General features: G+C 43.4%; 3 non-coding genes across 3 annotated transcripts; 2 read left to right on the forward strand and 1 right to left on the reverse strand.

Annotated features, from left to right (window-relative positions):
* Positions 1 to 6,838: 6,838 nt before the first annotated feature.
* Positions 6,839 to 6,912, reverse strand: TRNAT-AGU (transfer RNA threonine (anticodon AGU)). The gene has a single exon. It is a non-coding gene; the product is annotated as a tRNA-Thr (tRNA).
* A 1,373-nt stretch (positions 6,913 to 8,285) lies between these two features.
* Positions 8,286 to 8,367, forward strand: TRNAS-AGA (transfer RNA serine (anticodon AGA)). The gene has a single exon. It is a non-coding gene; the product is annotated as a tRNA-Ser (tRNA).
* Positions 8,368 to 22,756: 14,389 nt separating this feature from the next.
* Positions 22,757 to 22,830, forward strand: TRNAN-GUU (transfer RNA asparagine (anticodon GUU)). The gene has a single exon. It is a non-coding gene; the product is annotated as a tRNA-Asn (tRNA).
* Positions 22,831 to 24,687: the final 1,857 nt, after the last annotated feature.

The following is a 24,687-nucleotide window of genomic DNA, read 5'->3' on the forward strand; positions in this document are numbered from 1 at the left end:
CAACATCCACGCACCTCACACAACACACCTCTAAATATCACCCCACACATCACAACACACACCACCCCACACATCACCCACACCACCCCATGGGACCGCAAAGACACCCCACGTTTTCTGAAGAGGAGCTCAGGGTCATGGTGGAGGAAATCATCCGGGTAGAGCCACAGCTATTCGGATCACAGGTGCAGCACACCACCATAGCTAGGAAGATGGAGCTATGGCGCAGAATTGTAGATAGGGTCAACGCAGTGGGACAGCACCCAAGAACACGGGATGACATCAGGAAGAGGAGGAATGACCTACGGGGGAAGGTGCGTTCCGTAGTCTGAAGACACCAGATAGCGGTTCAGAGAACTGGCGGCGGACCCCCACCTCCTCCACCAGAACTAACAACATGGGAGAAGCATATTCTTCCCCCAAGTTTCCCTTTACTCATAACTATTAATATATAGGCGTCAGTCTGGTCCCTTTCAAGTTGTTGAAGTTCCAGAACCATCCCCAGCTGCCCTTCCTGAGGCTGAGGTAAATCAGAATACCGTACATCCTGGTCTTCCTGCCAAAAGGTACAACCCATTGGTCCGTTTCTGGATACAGTTTGCACACTCCATTCAGGGCAAAAAACTAACAGGGTAGTTGCTGACAGGCTAATGCTAATTAGCCTACTTGGGATTCAGACAGACAAAGTCTAAGTATTTAAAAATTACCTTTCCTGTACATTTTTAGAAAATTGAAATTCACTATTGAATTGAATTTTAATAAGTATGCACAGCAGTGGTTGAATAATTTATGTAGCTTATTCCAAACTAGAGTTAACAAAAGTAGTATTTTACTTGCTTTTTAGTTTTCTCGTAGTATCAGTTACATCCCTGTGCAGTGAAAATAGGTTTTAGAGGCTAGTCGCTGTAGGAACATGCCAACATGAGATTCTTAAATGGTCCCCTTTAAATACTAAGCATGCTACCTTGTGGACTACAAGTCCTGTTTAGGATGACTTGCTCAATATTAGTTGTAAGCAGAACTAGTGGAACTTCACTCCATGGATTCAACTGAATTAAGTAAATACTTTGTGAGATTCTGCTAAGATCCGCCAACAGGCAGAAATATGCAGGTTGTGCTGTTGGTGCTGCAATTTAGCATCAGTAGTGGGAGCAGACCTGAAAAATCTGCTCGAACAGCACCAGGCAGTGATCAAGGGCACTAGGCCATTCAAGGTGATTTTTGCTGCTGCTCAAGTACAAAATCGACTCAAGCAGCAGCAAATGTACTTGAGAGGCAGCCTGCGACTACCCATGCTAGAAAATGGTGAGAGGATGCAAAATCTTACTTGCGCTCACATTTCGGGAGCCTCGCAGGAAAAATTCCACCACAATGTGATTGGCGGATTTTAGACAGAACTCCATCTTACAAGAGTAAAGGGCAGTTGCCAAATCCCATCAATTCCGCACCTGGAATGAAAGATTCTGATCACATCTACTCAATATTTTAATGTAGGATATCTATCTGTCAAAAAAAAGTTATTCTAAAGACCTGGCAAAATTTCCATTACAATGGCATAAGTAGCATAATTATCATAATTCTTGCACTACTCTTGCTATGCAAAATTCAAATTATTACCTATTATCCCACATTGCAGAAATATGCATTCTTTGCTGTAAAAAATATAACTTGAATCCACCACTCATAGTGAAAAATAAGCACAAATGCATCGGAAAATGCAAATGATAGACAATGAGCAGCTGTTTTTCGCTGTCCTTTTGTTGTTTTTGCACAATTGCATTGGTTTTACAATTAAATGAATCTGCACTTTGCACCCAGATACAGAGCCAAATACCAGTTTTGCATTTCTCATAAATGCTCAAGTTGCAAGAATTCCACACTCCCCTAGTTATTTTGCCAGGTTTACATTTGAGGTGGGCGGAACTTGTGGAGTTTAACTCTGCAGAAGTCCACGGAGTTACATAAAAAACTTTGTGAGATTCTGCTGAGTTCAGCAAAAGGGTGGAAATTGGCATGTTGTGTTGCTCATGCTGATTTTTAGCATCGGGAGACAATTCCACACTGTAAATCATTGTGAACAGCACCATGCTCTGTGGGCCGTAGGGAGCTGCTATTTAAGTTAACTTTGCTGCCGCTCGAATAGATTTTCTACTCAAACCTCAGCTTTCTTACTGTGAATGGTTGAGACTGCCTGCCACTGTTCGCAGTGAGAAAATCTTGCTGGGTGCCCCCCATCACCCATGCTAGAGGATGCCAACTCCCATTCGTGCTCGCCAACTTAAATTTGATGAAACGCACATGAGAAAAATCCCGCCACACGGAGGTTGGAGGAATTTGTCAAGAACTCTGCGTTGCAAGCGTAACACGGAGCGGCAAAATGTCACCAACTCCACCAGTGGAGCAGAATTTATCTTACTCCTAGTTTCCATCTAGGTATGAAAGTTGCATTAGTCAGGATACACTTGTAGGTCTAAAGCCATATTTTTCCCTTGTCTGCCCAGTATATGGCACAATGAATATTGAAGTCCACAGGTTACACTGTATTTTCCATGTTACTAGTGTAGTTTCCCACACACCATACTATGGCCTTACTGGAAAGGTAAATATGCCGGTTTTTGTTGATCCAGGTTTGCCATGTTTAAGGGATCAGAGCACATACAGTAGGAACTCGAGAGTAGTGTCCCAGTGCGCAGAATTCAAACACTAGCAATACCAGTGAGCAAAAGAAGGGGTTGACCATGGAAAAAGGTGCAGTTTCTGACAGATTTTAATACTGCATCAGAAGTTTATAGAATTTAAACATAACATTCTAAATGTGGTTTTAATCAGAAGGATTGTATTACAGACAAAGCATTTGGAACAGAATTTTGACATCAGGTGTAGATCGAAACCTGAATATACCTCATCAGATATGGCCTTCAGATCTGAACACAATGGTCCAGATGTGGACTCTGAAAGTAGTAGTACTACTCCGCATGAGGCTTTCAGACATTCACACACTATTCCAGAGATGGTTTTAGGCAAAGGATATAACACATTGGTTGAAGCCAAGAGAAGTTGAGGAAGCTATACAGATTATGCCAACACAGGTGCATGCAGTATTCCAAAGCAACCAGAGCTGAAAGCAGTACTACAAGCAAAGTCTCCATGAATGGACACACAACTCCTCATAAGCCCTCTGGAAATTAACATAATATAACAGAGCTGTCTTTTAAACCTAAGTACAATATTCCAGACGAGAATCCTATCAGTGTATTTAGCGCTTTAGCTGTGGCTTCCAGAAATTGGTACTTTACTCCAGATGAAGCCTCCAAAACTGGGCACAGACTCCAGAGTTGATCACCGGAGATATTCACAATAAAATGTTGCCACCATAATTGAACACAATGTTCCAGGGAGGCCTACAGAAATACCTCAATATGCAAGATGTGGTACTCAAACATTCAAAGAGTTGTAGCAAAATTCTAAGTCAGGCATCACGAACTGGACACAATATTTCAGATGGGGTGCGAGGCACTTGACACCATCCTGCAGATGAGGGTACCAAGGCAGTCAAAATATTGCAGAAGCAGCCTCTAGAACAGGATACAAAACTTGAGGTGAAGCGTCCATAACTGAACACAATACCAAAGATCTAGCCTTAAAAACTTGACACAATGGTATGGATGAAGGATGTTTATTTGGACACAACACACTACGTAATTTTCTAAGCACTCAGAATACTTCAGATGAAGCCTCTAGAATTAAATAAACACCCCGGATGCAGCATCCACAAATGAAGACAGTCTCTGGGTTTGGCTCCAAAACTGAAAACAACACTGCAAGTGCACCGGTCACTAAACAACGCTGTAAGTATGGGCTAAAGTAGTAAAACAAATACTACAACTGGACGCAATACTTCAGGCGTGGCTTCAAGAACAAGATGATATCTGCTGCACTGGAAACATGAAAGTGGTGGCCTTTGAGCAAGAAGAAAAACTTCATGGTGTCATTAGGACATGATACAAAATGCCAAAACAACCTTTGATAACTGACACAATACTCTAGATAAACAGTCTGCTTCAGCAAAGCAGACACAGCCATCGCACCACACCTATGGAAAGCCATCAACATCTCCTTCGAAACTGCAAGATTCCCGGAAAGCTGGAAACACGCCGAAATCAACGCCCTTCTCAAGAAACCAAAGGCGGACCCCTAGGACCTGAAAAACTTCTGGCCCATCTCTCTGCTCCCTTTCCCAGCAAAGGTCATCTAGAAAATCATCAACACTCAGCTCACTCGGTACCTCGAAGACAACAACATCCTCGACCACTCGCAGTCCGGCTTCAGACGCAACTACAGCACCGAAATCGCCCTCCTCGACGCCACAGACGAAATCAGAAGCCACCTTGAAAATGGAGAAACATCAGCCCTCATCCTCCTAGACCTATCAGCCGCCTTTGACACTGTCTGTCACCACACCCTAGAATCCCAGCTCCAAGCAGCAGGAATCCAGGACCAAGCCCTCAAATGGACCGCATCCTTCCTCGCCGGCAGAACCCAAAGAGTCCGCCTCCCCCTGTACCAATAAAAAACCTTCAACATCATTTGCGGTGTCCCCCAGGGCTCATCCCTCAGCCCGACGCTGTTCAACATCTATATGGCCCCCTTGTAGAAGTGGCCCGCCAGCACAACCTCAACATCATCTCCTACACCAACGACACCCAACTCATCCTCTCCCTCACCAAGGACCCGCACACCGCCAAAACCAACCTCCACGAGGGCCTAAAAGCCATCGCCGACTGGATGAGAGACAGCCGGCTAAAACTGAACTCGGACAAAACAGAGGTCCTCATCCTTGGGCGCACCCCCTCCGCCTGGGACAACTCATGGTGGCCGTCCACATTGGGTCCCCCACCGAAACACCCAGCGACAGCGCACAAAACCTCGCCTTCACCCTGGACTCCTCACTCTCCATGTCAAAGCACGTCAGTGCCATCTCCTCCTCCTGCTACAACACCCTCTGCATGCTTCGCAGAGTTTACAAATGAATCCCAACAGAAACAAGAAAAACAGTAACCCAGGCCCTTGTCAGCAGCAGAATCGACTACGGCAACGCCCTCTACACAGTTATCTCATCCAAACTCCTGCAACGCCTCCAACGCATCCAAAACGCCTCCACCCGACTCATTGTCAACATCCCTCGCCACTGCCACATCACCCCCCACCTAAGAGACCTTCACTGGCTCCCCGTCAACAAGAGGATCACCTTCAAGCTCCTCACCCATGCACACAAGGCACTCCACAACACCTGACCATCATACCTGAACAACAGACTCAACTTGTACACCCCCACCCGACATCTCCGGTCACCTTGCCCTCGCCTCCATCCCCCGCATCCGACGCAAATCTTCCGGTGGCAGATCATTCTCGTACCTCGCCGCCAAGACCTGGAACACCCTCCCGCCGGATCTACGACTGACCCAGGACCTTCTTTCCTTCAGAAAACTCCTCAAGACTTGGCTCTTCGAGCAGTAGCAGCCCCCCCCTGCCCCCCCAGCGCTTGAAACCCTCAAGGGTAGGTAGCGCACTTTACAAATTGATTGATTGATTGATTGATAAACCCTTCAGTAGCAGACACAATACACCATAGGTGGCGACCAGATCCGGATAAATTATCCCAGACGTAGTCTTTAAAAGTAGCATCAATGCTCCTGGAGAGGTTTTGAAAACTTTACCAAAACTACAGATGGAACTTTGTATACTTGCCTCAATACCCTAAGAGGTCTCTGCAGAACCAGACACAACACTTCAGAAGTGGCTCCAGGTTTGACCATAGTAGGATAGATTGGTCTCTAAAGTGGAAATCAAATGACCAGGGGAGGCAGCAAGGGTTAGACAGGTTATTCCAAAGGAGCCCTTTAGAAAAGTACCCAGCACTCCAGACAAGGCCTTACTTGTGCTGTGCACCCTGTCCAGTTGTAAACAAGGCGCAGTGTGAGAGGGTTGAAGCAAGGGTGTAACAAAGGTCACAGCGGTGCCGGGTGAGCAAGCTCTAGGGCCCCCCTCAGAAGAGGACCCTCGCCTGAGAACTCCTGAGTGAGTCTGAAAGGGAGCCCCCTCCATGAACTTTGCAGCCACGCCCCTCAATTTTTCTTAAGTAACTGGGTTGGAGTGCTGGTCAATTGCTTCCTCTTCATATTGTACTGAATTTGATTAAAGATAAAATATAGTGCACCACTTCTGGTCATCTTTTCTTGAGGAAGCTTACAATGCGGATGCCTGTGCTGCAATTATCTGGTTCTGGAGCTTAATTTGAGCTAGTGGTTGGCTCTTGGGCGTACCGGCACTCATTTTCGGGAACCAGAACTTTTGTTTCTGCAGCAGACATTCACCAAGAGCAAGACAGGGTCAAACACGCAAAGCAGTAAGACGGGTGAAGATCTAAACAGGAAAAACAGGGAGAAAGGAAGAACATGCAAGACTTAGATACATAGGCAGGGAGTGTCTGGTAGTGCATAGACGAGCCACGATGTCGAGTCAGAATTATGCACTCTTGGTATTTGGCTCACCAATATTACTGCCGTCCCGACTGTACAATGATGTGAGTGCAGCTTGGGATATTGTTTTCACTTCACAATGCCACACGGCTGGATTTGAAAATCAAAGACAATCGTGGTCGGGGGGACAGCAGATGCTCAATTAAATACCAACACGTGTTTTTAGCTTTCAAGGAGGATTATGGTTTACCTGTGACAACTATAAAAACAGTATTAACAGGGTAAGCGGACAACACATTTTTGTTCATTTCAACACAGTATGTTTTATTGGTCTAGAATAAACATTTTTATTTTTTAAAAGGCACTGCTGAGATTCGAACTCAGGATCTCCTGTTTACTAGACAGCCGCTTTAACCAACTAAGCCACAGCGCCCTGTGCATTTGTGATTTTGTACAGATATTAGGGTGTAAGTGTCAAAGGTACACAGTATTCACACTTTTGCTATTTTGTTTTACCTTCTAACAAAAAAGAAGACGGAGAAGAAATCCTGATAGTGGAATGGAAAAAAAATACAAAATAGGTCATAAAAAATGCTTATCACTCACTATACATACCTATATGTTCTTATTTTCAAATGTTTGAACGCCATACAGGGGTAGACGAAGTGCTCAAAACTTACATTAAACACAACAATATTAGAGTGCAATGATAAAGGTTACCAATGTAAGCAATATAATTAAACTAAGGCTTACATAACCCATGCGCTCCTTCCTACACCTCTCGTGACCTCTGGCCGCCCCATCTAAAACTCGACACTCTCCGAGTGAAAGTGCCTATGGTCGTGCAGCCCGGATTCAAACAGCGCTTCAAAACGTGCACTATGAGAGGCCCATGAAAACATGGCGGAGGCTGGAGTCACAGCAACAGGAGGGTCCTGTTACCCATCAATGGCTATAAAGAGTTTCTGGTAAAACCATCTGCCACCAGAGATCACTTGTATAAAAGAATAAACAACAGCCCTATGTGCTGTTACTTTAAGCGATTAAGTTGCATACGTTAATTTGCTAATAAAATGACCTAAAAAGGCAAAAAGTGAAAAAAACGGGCCCGATGTCTAATATAATTAGCTACTAACCGGCCACATGTTATCTGCTGTGTAGTGTGGGTTACTCGGGTTACTCACATCACGACAGTGTCTGCCTGTGGTTGTGAGTCAAGCATTTGTACATCATCATATTTCACTAGCCAGCGCATTGAGGCGCTGGAACAATCCTGAGCTCAAGCATAACTTGCACATACCAGGAATCGATCATAATAAAACACGTACATTGTACAATGAATGGCACTGAAGGCGCTTCACCATAAGAACCGCAGGATGAGCAACTCCAGGGAAAGATGGACTGAAGACTAGAACCGTTCCACACCCCGCCTGCCCTTTTATGCCCCAGAAAAAGACTGACCTCTGCTCGGCAGCACCGCGCATGCTCAGTGTGCTGCACATTCTCCGCACACCCGAGCTCCTTCCATACCGCCGCTGTCACACATTAGGCTCTGAGTCCCTAACCCTTTACTTCCTGCACCATGTTTCTGCAGCCCCTCCCCTCCCCAGACCTTGGTCACTTGCTGGACTTGTTTCTATGATGCCCTTCAGTACACCGTTTATACTTTCCAAACCGGAAGGTGTTCCCTTTAACCCACAATTCTCTGCTCTGCCCCTCATAAAACATCTGAATTGTGTTGCAGGAGGTGTGTGTGGCGCACCTAATCCGCTACAGCAGAGAAGAAGTTTCATTTATGGAACATCAGTAGTCGTGGCCGAGTGGTTAAGGCGATGGACTAGAAATCCATTGGGGTCTCCCCGCGCAGGTTCAAATCCTGCCGACTACGTTTTATTTTACATAAATGTTCTCATGCTTCACTTTTTCATTATTCATGAGATCCAGTATCCCACAGTACTCACGCCTAAAACGAGTCTCCGAAATGTACGTGTGCCACGGATTATACGGTACCTGGGTTACCTTCTGACCCACATATATCACAGCACATGACCAGGGGCATTGACAGCGTTGAGCAGAACAGATGCAGCCTAAAATATATTCCTTTTATATTCAACATGAGTGTCGCTGGTATAAAAATGACATGGTTCGAGGGCCCCATTGCTTGGATTAAGGGCTGGTTCCGTGTTTTGGACTTCTTTGTGGGATTTTCCAGGACTATGCGAGATTGACCTTTCTCCAGTTGTAGTTTATCATGTAAATGTGTTGGGAGGCCAATATCAGGCACAATGGAATTATGTGTTTCGGAGGCAGCTGCATTTTCCGCATAATTGCGGCATTACATCTCACATCACTTAATCTATCATCTGATGCATTACTGCAAGAATACAAAAAAAATCTAACTCCGAAGGATCAAACATAATTTGAAAATTCTTTGGAAAGGTTAACTGGACTCCATTCCATAAATATGGTGCCAGGCTGGTGCACAGAAATCGTGCAAGCCTGTGCTAAACTTTTTGGTGCAAAACTGAGTTAGTGCAGTTTTGCAGCAAAAAGTTTAAATAAGGGCCAATATTTTGTACGTTTGTGCCACTTTTCGGTAAAAAATTACGTTAATGCGGTGCAAAAAAAGTATAAATCAGGGCCTTGGTGCTAGACGGGTCAAGCACCAAAGTATAAATATGGAGTTAGTTTTGCACCGAATTAGAGTAAAAAAAATGACTCTAATTCAGTGCAAACAGAGTATAAATATGCTGCAGAGTATAAATATGCCCCAAATATGGCGTTAAGGCCATAGAGTCATTTTTTGCACGGGAACGCATACCTTGCATCTCATTAAATGCCAAAAATGACTTTATCTCCATATAATGACGCTAATTCGGTGCAAACAGAGTGTAAATATGCCCCTGGGTGTGCTCATAAATGTGAAATGCCTACATTTGAACGCAAATGCCATGTATGGTCCAACATAAACTTGCCGTTATCTAGTTGTGTTTTTTAAGGAAAGGCAAAAAAACGGAACATTCTGAAAACACGAGCTGAGTCAATACGAAAAGTGATTGTGCCACAACTAACATAAATGCCCAGAAGAGAACAAAACGTAAAATGCCAACATCTAAGCGCGAATGCTGTGTGTGTTTAAAAACAACAGTAATGCCTATCTTGTTTGCAATATTACTTTTCCCCAGTTTCCCTTTGTAAGTATCCTAATTACAGGCCCATATGAGAATCCAAACTAAAACGTAGACACACAGCCTTTGATCCTTGTGCCTCGTCACAGCAGGATTATCTCCACACTGTAGCACCGACAAAACATGGAGAAGTGTGAACGATTTACATCCAAGTGAAATAGAAAGAGACAAAATAAAGCTTCCTGACCCACAATGAGTGACTGAAACCTCCTGCTTCTGCCCTGAACCCAAATGTATTTACAATTGGAATCCCTGTCTGAATATTTAACTTCCCTACATACTATTCAAATATGGTGCACAACAGCAACCATACTCACTAAAATATGTAAAAACATTTCCTCTCCAAGGAGCATTCATTCAGTGAAATTGATTAAACTGTACACACACTTCCCAATACTCAGAAAGTTTTTGTAAAACCAATAACCGGAGCAGCTCCCTTCTAACCTAGTAACAGACAGCAAAGCTCAGTGTGAGCCCCGCCCGAACAGACTAGAGTCACTCTAAATGAAGCCATTGGGGTAAGGCTTACCTTCATTCATCACTGCTTGTTCCTGTAGTGCCTTACAGTGGTGGAAAAACAACAAGAGCACTGAAATAAAAAAACAAATTAAAAGAATGATACAATAAGGACGACTAATGCACCTGTCACTAAGTTTTCGTAGTCTCTATAAATAATACCAAGACCTTTTTATAAAGCACACACCCAAAAACAGTTACGCTGTAGCATTAAAATAATATAAATACAAATAAAAAGGCCAAAGTAAGATCATGAGCGGTAATACATTGCAGCACCAGTGAGCAAGGTAGCTCAGTGTGTGGAGCGCCTGCTGCTTAGAGTACGCAATGAATGCAATAAATATTCCAGGTGCAACACTGAGGTGCACCATAATTATTGTATGGATAAATATTAATTTAGAGGTTTGTAAGTTATGAAGACTCATGGCCTGTGCCACCACTGAGTGAGATAGCTGAATGGTAGTGCATCTGCCACTGCGAGCAGCCACAGCCACGTGTAAAGAGGGTCTAAAGTCTTTAATAAAACAAGAGCAAAACACCAACAATCTTAAAGAAAAGGTGTGCTTTAAAAAAAAGATGAACATACATATACATTGCACCACCAGTGAGCGAGGTAGCTCAGTGAGTAAAGAGCCTGCTGCTGAGAGCGTGCCATGAATTAAAGAAATATCCCAAGGGCAACACCGAGATGCAACATAACTGTTGTAAAGAAAAAAAATAATTTAGAGATTTGTATTTTATAAGTGTCACCGCATGCACCACCACTGAGTGAGATAGCTGAATGGTTGTGCATCTGCCGCTGTGAGCAGCCATAGCACGTGTAAGAGGGCCCAAACTCTTTAATAAAACAAGAGCATAACACCCATGATTCTAAAGTAAAAGTGTGCTTTAGAAAAAGATAAACATACAAATACATTTCACCACCAGTGGAAGAAGAAAAGAAAAAAAAACAGAACATTCTGAAAACCCGAGCTGAGGCAAAAGAAAAATATAATGTGCTGCTACTAATATCAGTGTCCAGAAGGGACTGAAATTTAAAATGTCAACATTTGAGTGTGAATGCTGTGTGTTTAGAAACGAACGTGCCATCATCTGTTCATTTTTTTTTAGGAAAGACAAACAAAAAGATTCTGAAAACACGAGTCGAGGGAACAAAATGCTGTGTGTGTTGCTAAACTAAAATTGCCAAGAAAACCCAAATGATGGACAGAATGCGGAACCAATCAAACATTCACCCCCAGTCACAGATCTGGGTTAGACCCATCAATTCTTTTGCTCACCATGCCACCCCAGTTTGGACCTAGCCATATGCAAATCAGTCTTGACCCTGTTCCTGGCTGAGGAGGGGTGATACCCCGAAACTGGTCCCAGGATGCTTGTTTCCAGTCCAGGGAAGACCTGGCATGGCAGTTCGGGCTGGACTGTTTCATGGGGAACAGGGTTAAGACTGATTTCCATATGGCTGGGTCCAAACTGGGTGGCATGGCCGTCTCCCTATGGATGAGCCACCCCTGTTTGTATTAAAGAACTGTTAGTTTCTCATACAGTTGTGTTATCAGTGAACCCTTGTGAACAGGCGTTGAGCTGCAGCCTAGAGCACATTATGGTGTATTTACAGCAAACATCCCGTGCTCTTACGTCTTTTCTTAACGCCCTTCTACTGCTTCTCAGTTTAGTGCTCTGTGGGCACAACTGTTCCCGCAGCAAGCTGCACATTTAGAAATGGTGCTTGTTTAGGGAAAAATAAAAGTAACTTGAAAATATATACAAAGAAAAATAACAACTGAAGAGCGCAAATATTTAACCATGAACCCCGATTAGATTAAAATGAAAAATTATAGGAAGAGAAAACTCTAGCAGAGGATGGTTTCGATCCATCGACCTCTGGGTTATGGGCCCAGCACGCTTCCGCTGCGCCACTCTGCTGCTCTGTGGTTACGGCGTCAGGTCTGCTATATCATGCTGCGCGCAGCGGTGAGTGCGTAGGGACGCTGAGATTAGCCAATCAGAAAACAGCGACTCATGACACTCCAAACACTTGCCAGGACAGAGATTTACCGCTAGAAATGCTACATTGGATTATCTCCTCCCTTCTCCTTTGCGGAAACATGGTAGAACCGACGAGTGTGAGAAATGGGAAAAGAAGACGAATTCACACACTCGCTTCCCTTGTGCCACATTTAGGGGATGTCTTGCCGACTCGCACTGTCAGTGGACAGACGTTTGCCACTTTCAAAATACAGATCCCCCTTTTATTTCCTTTTCTCATCACCCAGGCTGGAGATGCTGGTCTTTGAGTACGTCCTGGAACCCACGATCGCTGCCAAGATCCAAAGGAAGCTCCGGGGCACTTAGTAAAGTCAAAGATTTTTTTTCCTGCGGAAATTGCAAAAAAAGAGACAGCCCCCATTATTCCAGGGAATTTCACCACCAACGAACCTAACTGGAGTGTTAACTTGTGCTCGGTAGCAGGAGCCTCAGCTCACTGAGTTGTCTGCCCCAAAGAACAACTCGGACTTTAGTACCAGATGTTGCTCGCATCTTGAGTCATATTGTAGTTCGCCACCTTTAACTGTGGAATTACATTTTGTATTTTATCTTTAAAGTGATACCGACGCCTGGACGTGGATCGCCAGTGCATGTATTTACTTCTGGCAAACTTAGCCTTGGACAAAGCCACCAATTGCCCCCTAAAGACAACCTTTGTTGCTTGGCCACAGCTGCGGCTTACTGTCGATGTCTCCTACATCACAAACCCTCGGCCCAGAGATGGAACATTCTGACTTCCACGGGATGCAAGTGGGGAGTGATAGAAGTAGACGGGATTGAAATTAGAGCCTGTGTCTTCTCAGTAAATGGCACCATGGGAAACAGCACCCCTGGAAGTGACATAACAACACCTCGCATATCATATGTATCACTTAGGAAGCCACTGAGCAGCTAGAGAACGTGTTTAAAGGTTGAGGGCACGTCACCCCTAGAGTTTAAGTTCCCCAGCTCCATGCATGAAGGTTTCACCCACTTAAGTCTTTTTCCTTTCTATTCTGGGGTGTTTATATTTGGTTATCCAATTTTAAATTCAGGCTTACAGTACCAGAATTCTAAGAAAAAACACCTTGACTGGCTATAAAGGCAGTACGTCAGCAACTAATTGTAGGAACAAGTATCTATGGCCCTTTTGTAGGAAGAGGAAAGCAGAGCCAATCACCAGTGCTGTCTGGTGTGTTCTGTGAATGCATTCATGTGAAGGTAAAAAGTGACACACGGAATCCAGTGTGATGTTTTTTCACCACTAGTGCAAGGAGGGTAGAATCTGGGGCAAGTTAGGTTTGGAATGAGCATCTTTGGCTTCACTTGGAAAAATGAAATGTTTACATGTTATCAATTTAAAGAAGAGATGTATAAATCAGGTGACTAGGGTAACTCCAATTTGAAGATAGCTATGAAATGTGTAGCTGTGTTTTAGTACATGAATTTCATACAAAGTGCTAAGTTTGACTTTTTTGACCACTTGGCACTTGTAAGTCTGTCTGAATAACTACAACTACATTATGAGATATAAAGAGACTTCCTTGATATGCACTGGCTGCCCAGGAGCACACAGGGAGCTTGCTTCCATATGGGGAGGCTTCCCCGTCCCTTGAGGAAGTCCTAGTTTTAGTGGGTGGTTCCTAGATGAGGTTTGGAGGGTACATGGGTTAGGCAGAACTGGCCATCTCAGCTGAGGGACGTTGTGTCGTACCATGGGGAAGTTTCTCAGCAAGTTCATATCTTTTAATGGAACAGTGCTGGAAGTTCAGGACAGTTGAAACTGCTTAAAATTATTGTAACAGCACATTGGATTAGCAGTTTCCAAATTCTCTACCAGGGTGTAGCACTTTTAGTGGGACAGTAAAGGCACTTTTCAACCTCCTAGCAGGGCTGCTGCACTTTTTGTAGAATTCTAACAACACTTTTTAAAAGTCCCTACTTTATTATATAGTTTGTGAGACTTTACCCTGTGCCTGCAGTTGTTCTACAAAAACCAGAAAAAAATCCACTCCACCTTACACTGGTGACCTTCCCAGCCCCTTCAGAATTCTCTGGTTGTCTGTTTACTCCTCTGTAGGATGGTGTATAACACTAAACCCCGTTCAGCGCGCACACGTGAGCCAGCAACTGAAATAAAAGAAATACTGCGTGAAACACGCAGTGCGCTCCCGCTCCCACTCCACAATTGGGCAACAAAAACCGGCAAAAATGCCGAAATCGAAAGCGCAAATGTGCGCAAATACACAATTAGAGGCACGCTAAATCGCGACGCCATACATTTTAATATTTAAGCAATTAACATCGAGAAATCACATTAACATGAATAATAAAGATAAAATGCACTTATCTGCAGCGAAGCAGCAAAGAAGGAGGAAGTGACATCGAAGGTCAGGTGTTATATGGGCAGAGGTCGTGATAGGTGATTGGACCAAGTGACATTGACTAGAGCATCATGGGATGTGTAGTTTTTTGTTAAACTTGTTTGTGATTGGCTGCTGTTTTAAGTCAGTAAAGAAAGAGAAAGCATAATCGGAGCCTCCGGTCCTGACAGAATTCCAGTTGCCCTGTCAATGATACAGACCATTCAGAAGTCTATTGAGCAAGTTAGCCAATGGAAATGCATTTGAATTGGTGAGACACATGATCAGTGCTTTAAATGGGCCGGTAATGTCCGGTACTGAGTACCGGCACTTTTTTATTTTGAAAGGGAGAATACCTGCTCTTCTCAAGAAAAAAGTAATACTTTTCTTTGGAGAGTATCGGCACTTCTCAGAAACAATCAGGTACTCTAATGCAGAGTACCTACACTTCTATTTTTCCATTTAAAGCACTGGATTTGATCATATTCTGTTGTGCCTGCAACAAGTAGTGCAGCTGGGCTGAGCAAGGTTTAAGAGTTGCTATGGTTGATTTGGAAAATTAGGGTAGCCCAGTTTGTTCCGTCTATATGAACAAGCACTGGCAAAGTCAATTGGTCTCGCCTTTGTTTTTGTTTGATGTTTCTGTTTTACTGTAGTTATATGTGTTTTAAGTTTTTATTGTTTGTATTATTCCATAATTTTTAATGTGCTGTTGTCTATTTGATGTATGTTTGTTTGTGTGGGGTGCTGTAAAATGTTGTTAGGTATTAACTTTTGTGCCTAATAGTTACTTTTTTATAAGTACTGCACGCATTTATAATAGTTTTTTTGTGAAATGACCGCAGTACTTATAAACAAGCATTTACAATGCATCGGGTCTCGCGTTTGCTCATGTTCGAGCCGATCGCGTTGTAAACTCCTAACCCGACTTTTCACCTATCGGGCAAAAGTGCATTTATGCACGTAACCCGAAAAAGTGAAATCAAGTAGGTAAAGCACTCGACTTCTGCCAAGCGAGATCGGGCTCGTAAATTAGTTTAAAAAAAGTTCACGAGCCCGATGGAAAACAGCGAGCCTCGCATGTTTTCTGTACTTGGTCGCTGAGCTCGAGGAGGGCTTGCCACCGGAAAAGGCATGACATATGCGTGCCTTCGACTAATGAAAGCAAGCCGATTTAATTAGGGAAGCCCAGGAACCAATAAAAAGCACTGACGTGAAGTTGACAGGGCTCGGAGCCCTTTTCTAAATACATAAGAGTCTCCCTGCTATACGCATGCGCGAGCGCATGCAAAGCAGGCTCGACCCTAAAAAGTAACTATAATGCACAAAACTTAAAATGACAACATCTAAGCACAAATGCATGTGTATTTAGAAATGAACATGTCGCCATCTGATTGTGTTATTTTAGGAAAACACATAAAAGAACATTCTGAAAGCAGGATCCGAGGCAAGCGAATGCCTTGTGTGTTTCTAAACTTAAAATGCCTACATCGGAGTGTGAATGCCGTGTGTGTTTCGAAACTTAACATGCAGTCATCTCATCAAGTTTTTTAAGGAAAGATGAAAAACAGAACATTCTGAATACACAAGCTGAAGCAATATAAAATAAGAAAGGCAAATAAAATCTAAAAACACAAGCTAAGGCAAGTAAATACTGTGTGTGCTCATAAATGTGAAATGCCTACATTTGAGCGCAAATGCCATGTATGGTCCAACATAAACTTGCCGTTATCTAGTTGTGTTTTTTAAGGAAAGACAAAAAAAGGACATTCTGAAAATACGAGCTGAGGCAATAAGAAAAGTGATTGTGCCACAACTAACATAAATGCCCAGAAGAGAACAAAACTTAAATGCCAACATCTAAGCGCGAGTGCTGTGTGTGTTTAAAAACAACAGTAATGCCTATCTTGTTTGCAATATTACTTTTCCCCAGTTTCCCTTTGTAAGTATCCTAATTACAGGCCCATATGAGAATCCAAACTAAAACCTAGACACACAGCCTTTGATCCTTGTGCCTCGTCACAGCAGGATTATCTCCACACTGTAGCACCGACAAAACATGGAGAAGTGTGAACGATTTACATCCAAGTGAAATAGAAAGAGACAAAATAAAGCTTCCTGCCCCACAATGAGTGACTGAAACCTCCTGCTTCTGCCCTGAACCCAAATGTATTTACAATTGGAATCCCTGACTGAATATTTAACTTCCCTACATACTATTCAAATATGGTGCACAACAGCAACCATACTCACTAAAATATGTAAAAACATTTCCTCTCCAAGGAGCATTCATTCAGTGAAATTGATTAAAGTGTACACACACTTCCCAATACTCATAAAGTTTTTGTAAAACCAATAACCGGAGCAGCTCCCTTCTAACCTAGTAACAGACAGCAAAGCTCAGTGTGAGCCCCGGCCAAACAGACTAGAGTCACCCTAAATGAAGCCATTGGGGTAAGGCTCACCTTCATTCATCACTGCTTGTTCCTGGAGCGCCTTACAGTGGTGGAAAAACAACAAGAGCACTGAAATAAAAAAAACTAATTAAAAGAATGATACAAAAAGGACGACTAATGCACATGTCACTCTAAGTTTCCGTACCATCTATAAATAATAACAAGACCCTTTAAATAGCACACACCCAAAAAGAGTTACGCTGTAGCATTAAAATAATATAAATAGAAATAAAAAGAGAAGCTAAAGTAAGATCATGAGCGGTAATACATTGCAGCACCAGTGAGCAAGGTAGCTCAGTGTGTGGAGCACCTGCTGCTTAGAGTGCGCAATGAATGCAATAAATATTCCAGGTGCAACACTGAGGTGCACCATAAATGTTGTATAGATAAATATTAATTTAGAGGTTGGTAAGTTAGGAAGACTCGTGGCGTGTGCCACCACTGAGTGAGATAGCTGAATGGTAGTGCATCTGCCACTGCGAGCAGCCACAGCCACGTGTAAAGAGGGTCTAAAGTCTTTAATAAAACAAGAGCAAAACACCAACAATCTGAAAGGAAAGGTGTGCTTTAAAAAAAAAAAGATAAACATACATATACATTGCACCACCGGCGAGCGAGGTAGCTCAGTGTGTAGCGAGCCTGCGGCTGAGAGTGCGCAATGAATTAAAGAAATATCCCAAGGGCAACACTGAGATGCAACATAACTGTTGTAGAGAAAAATATTAATTTAGAGGTTTGTATTTTATAATTCTCACTGCATGCACCACCACTGAGTGAGATAGCTGAATGGTTGTGCATCTGCCGCTGTGAGCAGCCATAGCACGTGTAAGAGGGCCCAAACTCTTTAATAAAACAAGAACACAACACCCATGATCCTAAAGTAAAGGTGTGCTTTATAAAAAGATAAACATAAAAATACATTTCACCACCAGTGCAAGAAGAAGAGAAAAACAAAACAGAACATTCTGAAAACCCGAGCTGAGGCAATAGAAAAATATAATGCGCTGCTACTAAGATCAGTGTCCAGAAGGGACTGAAATTTAAAATGTCAACATTTGAGTGTGAATGCTGTGTGTTTAGAAACGAACGTGCCATCATCTGTTCATATTTTTTTAGGAAAGACAAACAAAAACCTTCTGAAAACACGAGTTGAGGGAACAAAATGCTGTGTGTGTTGCTAAACTAAAATTGCAAAGAAAACACAAATGATGGACAGAATGCTGAACCAATCAAACATTCACCCCCAGTCACAGATATGGGTTAGATCCATCAATTCTTTTGCTCACCATGCCACCCCAGTTTGGACCTAGCCATATGCAAATCAGTCTGGACCCTGTTCCTGGCTGAGGAGGGGTGATACCCCGAATCTGGTCCCAGGATGCTTGTTTCCAGTCCAGGGAAGACCTGGCCTGGCAGTTCGGGCTGGACTGTTTCATGGGGAACAGGGTTAAGACTGATTTCCATATGGCTGGGTCCAAAGAGGGGTGGCATGGCCGTCTCCCTATGTATGAGCCACCCCTGTTTGTATTAAAGAACTGTTAGTTTCTCATACTGTTGTGTTATCAGTGAACCCTTGTGAACAGGCGTTGAGCTGCAGCCTAGAGCACATTATGGTGTATTTACTGCAAACATCTCGTGCTCTTAGATCTTTTCTTAACGCCCTTCTACTGCTTCTCAGTTTAGTGCTCTGTGGGCACAACTGTTCCCACAGCAAGCTGCACATTTAGAAATGGTGCTTGTTCAGGGAAAAATAAAAGTAATTTAAAAATATCTCCAAAGAAAAAAACAACTGAAGAGCGCAAATATTTAACCATGAACCCTGATTGGAATAAAATAAAAAAAAAGAAGCTGAGAAAACCCTAGCAGAGGATGGTTTCGATCCATCGACCTCTGGGTTATGGGCCCAGCACGCTTCCGCTGCGCCACTCTGCTGCTCTGTCACTACAGTGTCACGTCTGCTATAGTATGATGCGCTCAGCAGTGACGCCGATAGTGACTCTGAAATGAGCCAATTAGAAAACAGCGACTCATGACACTCCAAACACTTGCCAGGACAGAGTTTTACCGCTAGAAATGGTACATTGGTTTCTCTCCTCCCTTCTTTGCGAAACATGGTAGAACCGACGAGTGTGAGAAATGGGAAAGGAAGACGAATTCACACACTCGCTTCCCTTGTGCCACATTTAGGGAATGTCTTGCCGACTCGCACTGTCAGTGGACAGACGTTTGCCACTTTCAAAATACAGAACCCCCTTTTATTTCCTTTTCTCATCATCCAGGCTGAAGATGCTGGTCTTTGAGTACGTCCTGGAACCCGCGATCGCTGCCAAGAGCCAAAGGAAGCTCCGGGGCACTTAGTAAAGTCAAAGATTTTTTTTCCTGCGGAAATTGCAAAAAAAAAAAAAAAAAAGAGACAGCCCCCATTATTCCAGGGAATTTCGCCGCCAACGAACCTAACTGGAGTGTTAACTTGTGCTCGGTTGCAGGAGCCTGAGCCCACTGAGTTGTCTGCCCCAAAGAACAACTCGGACTTTAGTACCAGATGTTGCTCGCATCTTGAGTCATATTGTAGTTCGCCACCTTTACTGTGGAATTACATTTTGTATTTTATCTTTAAAGTGATACCGACGCCTGGACGTGGATCGTCAGTGCATGTATTTACTGCTGGCAAACTTAGCCTTGGACAAAGCCACCAAGTGCCCCCTAAAGACAACCTTTGTTGCTTGACCACAGCTGCGGCTTACTGTCGATGTCTCCTACATCACAAACCCTCGGCCCAGAGATGGAACATTCTGACTTCCACGGGATGCAAGTGGGGAGTGATAGAAGTAGACGGGATTGAAATTAGAGCCTGTGTCTTCTCAGTAAATGGCACCATGGGAAACAGCACCCCTGGAAGTGACATAACAACACCTCGCATATCATATGTATCACTTAGGAAGCCACTGGGCAGCTAGAGAACGTGCTTAAAGGTTGAGGGCACGTCACCCCTAGAATTTAAGTTTCCCAGCTCCATGCATGAAGGTTTCACCCACTTAAGTCTTTTTCCTTTCTATTTTGGGGTGTTTATATTTGGTTATCCAATTTCAAGTTCAGGATTACAGTACCAGTATTCTAAGAAAAAACACCTTGACTGCTATAAAGGCAGTACGTCATCAACTAATTGTAGGAACAAGTATCTATGGCCCTGGTGTAGGAAGATGAAAGCAGAACCAATCACCAGTGCTGTCTGGTGTGTTCTGTGAATGAATTCATGTGAAGGTAAAAAGTGACACACGGTATCCAGTGTGATGTTTTTTCACCACTAGTGCAAGGAGGGTAGAGTCTGGGGCAAGTTAGGTTTTGAATGAGCATCTTTGGCTTCACTTGGAAAAATGAAATGTTTACATGTTATCAATTTAAAGAACAGATGTATAAATCAGGTGACTAGGGTAACTCCAATTTGAAGATAGCTATGAAATGTGTAGCTGTGTTTTAGTACATGAATTTCATACAAAGTGCTAAGTTTGACTTTTTTGACCACTTGGCACTTGTAAGTCTGTCTGAATAACTACAACTACATTATGAGATATAAAGAGACTTCCTTGATATGCACTGGCTGCCCAGGAGCACACAGGGAGCTTGCTTCCATATGGGGAGGCTTCCCCATCCCTTGAGGAAGTCCCAGATTTGGAGGGTGGTTCCTAGATGAGGTTTGGAGGGTACAGGTGTGAGGCAGAACTGGCCATCTCAGTTGAGGGACGTTGTGTCGTACCATTGGGAAGTTTCTCAGCAAGTTCAGATCTTTTAATGGAACAGTGCTGGAAGTTCAGGACAGTTGAAACTGCTTAAAATTATTGTAACAGCACTTTGGATTAGCAGTTTCCAAATTCTCTACCAGGGTGTAGCACTTTTAGTGGGACAGTAAAGGCACTTTTCAACCTCCTAGCAGGGCTGCTGCACTTTTTGTAGAATTCTAACAACACTTTTTAAAAGTCCCTACTTTATTATATAGTTTGTGAGACTTTACCCTGTGCCTGCAGTTGTTCTACAAAAAACAGAAAAAAATCCACTCCACCTTACACTGGTGACCTTCCCAGCCCCTTCAGAATTCTCTGGTTGTCTGTTTACTCATCTGTAGGATGGTGTATAACACTAAACCCTGAAACCCCATGACTAAAACTACTGCAAACCCCCATCCCGCCCCGAAAACCTAAAACTACCCGACCCCCCACCTCCACCCCTAAAACTTAAACTACCCCAGCACCTCATCCACACCCCTAAAACTACCTCGACCCCCCACCCCGCCCCTAAAACGACCCCAACCCCCCACTCCTGCCCCTAAAACTAACCCACCCCAATAAACTAAAATTACCCCAACCCCCCACCCCTGCCCTTAAAACTACCTGCCCCCCACACACCCTAAAACCTAAAAATACCCCAACCCCCCACCCCGCGCCTAAAAACTAAAATTACCCCAACCCCCCACCCTGCCCCTAAAACTACCCCAACCCCCACATCTGCCATTATAACCTAAAATTACCTCGACCCCCACCCCTAAAAAACTAAAACTACCATGACCCCCATCTCTTACCCCTAAAACTAACCCCCAACCCTACCCAGTCCCACTTACCTAACCACATCTTCTCCGATCCGGAGTCTGTTTTCCTCTGACTTAACCGCGCATGTTCGTTGTCCTGGACATGTGTGGTTAAGGCAGAGGAAAGCAGGGTCGTTGTTCATGAAAGTGTTGTTCCGCTTTCGTGGATAACGACCCTCGTTGTTAGGAGTGTGGTTTAGGGTGCTTCCCCTACACCCCAACTGCTGGCTACCTAAAAAGCAATTTAAGGGGCAATGGAAAACAGATAAAAATATCTGCTTGTTTCTCACAATGCTGCTGGTGTAAACATCGTAGTGTCCTCCTTTCTGAGGTGTGATTCCAGTTTCCTGTTGTATGAGCCTTTGTTACTGTTTCCTCTTGTCTGGGATGGGTTTTCTTGTGTGAGCCTTTTGTTACAGTTTCCTCTAGTCTGAGATGTTGGTGCAGTTTCTTTCCCTTGTCTTTACTTTGCTACAGTTTGCTGTTGCCTGAGTATTCGTTACAGTTTCTTCTTGCTTGGACTTTGTTACAGTTTTCTGTGTCTTGAGTCTTTGTTACAGTTTCTTCTTGTTCTAAAGGTTGATACAGTTTCTTGTGGGACGCTTTGTTACAGTTTCCTCTAGCTGAAACGTTGTTGCAGTTTTCTACTTTCCAACAGTGTTGCAGTTTTATCTTGTCTCAGATGTTGTTACAGTTCCATTAACCTTGATGCTTTGATGCAGTTTTCCACTATCCGACACATTGTTGCTGTTTCTTTTTGTCTGAGGTTCTGTTGTGGTTCCCTCAGCCCAGACACATTGTCCGATTTTTTTCAAGAAAGTGACACTGTTGCAGGGTTTCCTTATCCAAAGCTGGTCCAGGAACGAAGAATTCGTCCGAAAACTAACCTAAAACGTTGTATTAGTAAAAGAGAGATAATGAAGGGCGAGCCGAGCAGCGTGAGCTGGAGATATTGAGTATACATGAACGAGGCAGCAGAGGGGAGAGAGCGGCCACTGGAATGGAAGAAACATGTGATGAACCCGTTCATCTTACTCTGTTTTACTAACGCTGTGTTCTAAATCTCATCTTACATATCCACTGTACCCGGCGACACCATTAGCTCAGGAATATACTTTTCAAATAGTGTAGAAAGCAGTGAACATCCGTCTCTGTGGCGCAATCGGTTAGCGCGTTCGGCTGTTAACCGAAAGGTTGGTGGTTCAAGCCCACCCAGGGACGTGCAATTTTATTTCCTGTTATTTATTTATTAGCGTAATCGGCGAAAATGCCAAAATCGGCATAACAAAGGACTGCACAGTAAGTTTCTAACTCATTTTAACTCATTTTAACTGCTAGCCTTGAGAACCTTCTTAGTCATGTGAAACGCTTGCACTGTTTCCTTTGCCAGTTAAGAATGGTATGTTGCAGTTGCTGGTGGCAGAGTGCCCAGCACACACCTGGCAAACAGACGTGTGATGCAATACTGCAGCAATACTCCACACGCACAGGAAGGCGCATGCGCCACGACAATGAGCAGTGAGCAGGCCATTACAATTAGTGAAAGTGGGGCTGACAACCTTGTTCAAGGTACCCAAAAGCGGAAATAAATTGCTATATATTTATGTATTTATTTGTTTTTTTGTTGTTATATATAGCGCAAACTTGACCCGAAGATATTAGAGCACTTTATATGAGTACCAATTACATTATATGACATGGGATTCTGTAATCGCTTTATCCTTTGCCTTTCTCTAATGTCTTTCTAATGGGCGACTTGTGACGTGAAGAAAAGATGGCAGAATTAAAGTTTTTGAGTTATCACCATTAAGTACTGACCTCACAACGCCACAGAGCCAGGAGCCAAGGTGAAAGGCAGGCCTGGTCATAGAGCATAACTGAAACAGCTGTTTAAGGCAAGTGAAAAGAGAGGGTTGATCATCTTTTACTCATTGTCTTAGCTTACATTGACAAACAGAGAGAAAGTTTATTTTATGCACTCCTTAAATAGTTGGAGAAAAGCTAGAATCTTTCTGCATGTTTCTACACACTATGAGCTACTGCAGCTTTAAAAAATAAATAAAAAATACAACATGTATTAATTGGACTGTTTCTAATATCTGTTCAAAACAGATATCTAACAGGTGTTTAATGTGCTTATTTTTGCACTACAGATTTTATTGTTATTCTTAATGCTTCCAAACATGTTCACTCTTTCATATGAAGGAGCTGCACACCAAAGTTTAAAGTCATTTGCTGGGAAATTTGATGGTACAAAGATGTATTATATGGGATAAAGTACCTGCTGGAGCACATTATAAGGATAGTGCATGTCACTGTGGAGTTCCATAACTTTATAAAAGAACTTGCCCTTCGGCCTCATTCCTCTATGTAGTCAGAGACCTGCAATTTGCTTATAATGTACAGCAGGGGGTACTTTAACCCTTATATGCAAGGGCACATTCATTTTTTTTTTCATCATGACAATTTTAAATTATCTGTCCAGAATCATATGATGTTGAGCCAAAGTTGAGATTGATTCTCAAGTTCCAAAGTGGACATTTCTGGCCACAGCACCACATCCTCTCCTCTATGGTACGGATGGACTTACATTTTCTGCTTCTCCTTTGAACTGGGTGACAACTGATGTGGTCACTGAGGTTGTAGGAACAGCTTGCCTGCTCCGCCTTACCTTCATGAAGCTAGAATCTGCAAGATGCAAGTAGAACAGTAGATCAAGGCCCGGGGGTCTGATTCAGCAGGTTGGAGCCACCCACGATGGAGCAGTGTTCTGCCACAGGGCCCAGAGGATCAAGAACTCTTACTACCTTGATTTGGCACCCTTTCTGAATCTGTGAAGAGATGCTGCATATCTATACAGTGACCAGCACCTACTTGATGAACCTCTCTTCCCTTTTTGTCTTGCTTACATTGTGTGTTTTTTGTGGGACACAGGGAGTGGGTTATAAGTGAGGAAATGGGGAAATGCTATTGCATTTTATTCTTTTAATATCTGGCTAGGGCCTGAGTAGGGGAAGACATGAATGGTAACACTTGCTGAGCTAGTGATGAAGAGGGGAGATGATTTCCGTCCAGTGA

This window comes from Pleurodeles waltl, chromosome 12 (assembly GCF_031143425.1).
Source record: "Pleurodeles waltl isolate 20211129_DDA chromosome 12, aPleWal1.hap1.20221129, whole genome shotgun sequence".
NCBI lineage: Eukaryota > Metazoa > Chordata > Amphibia > Caudata > Salamandridae > Pleurodeles > Pleurodeles waltl.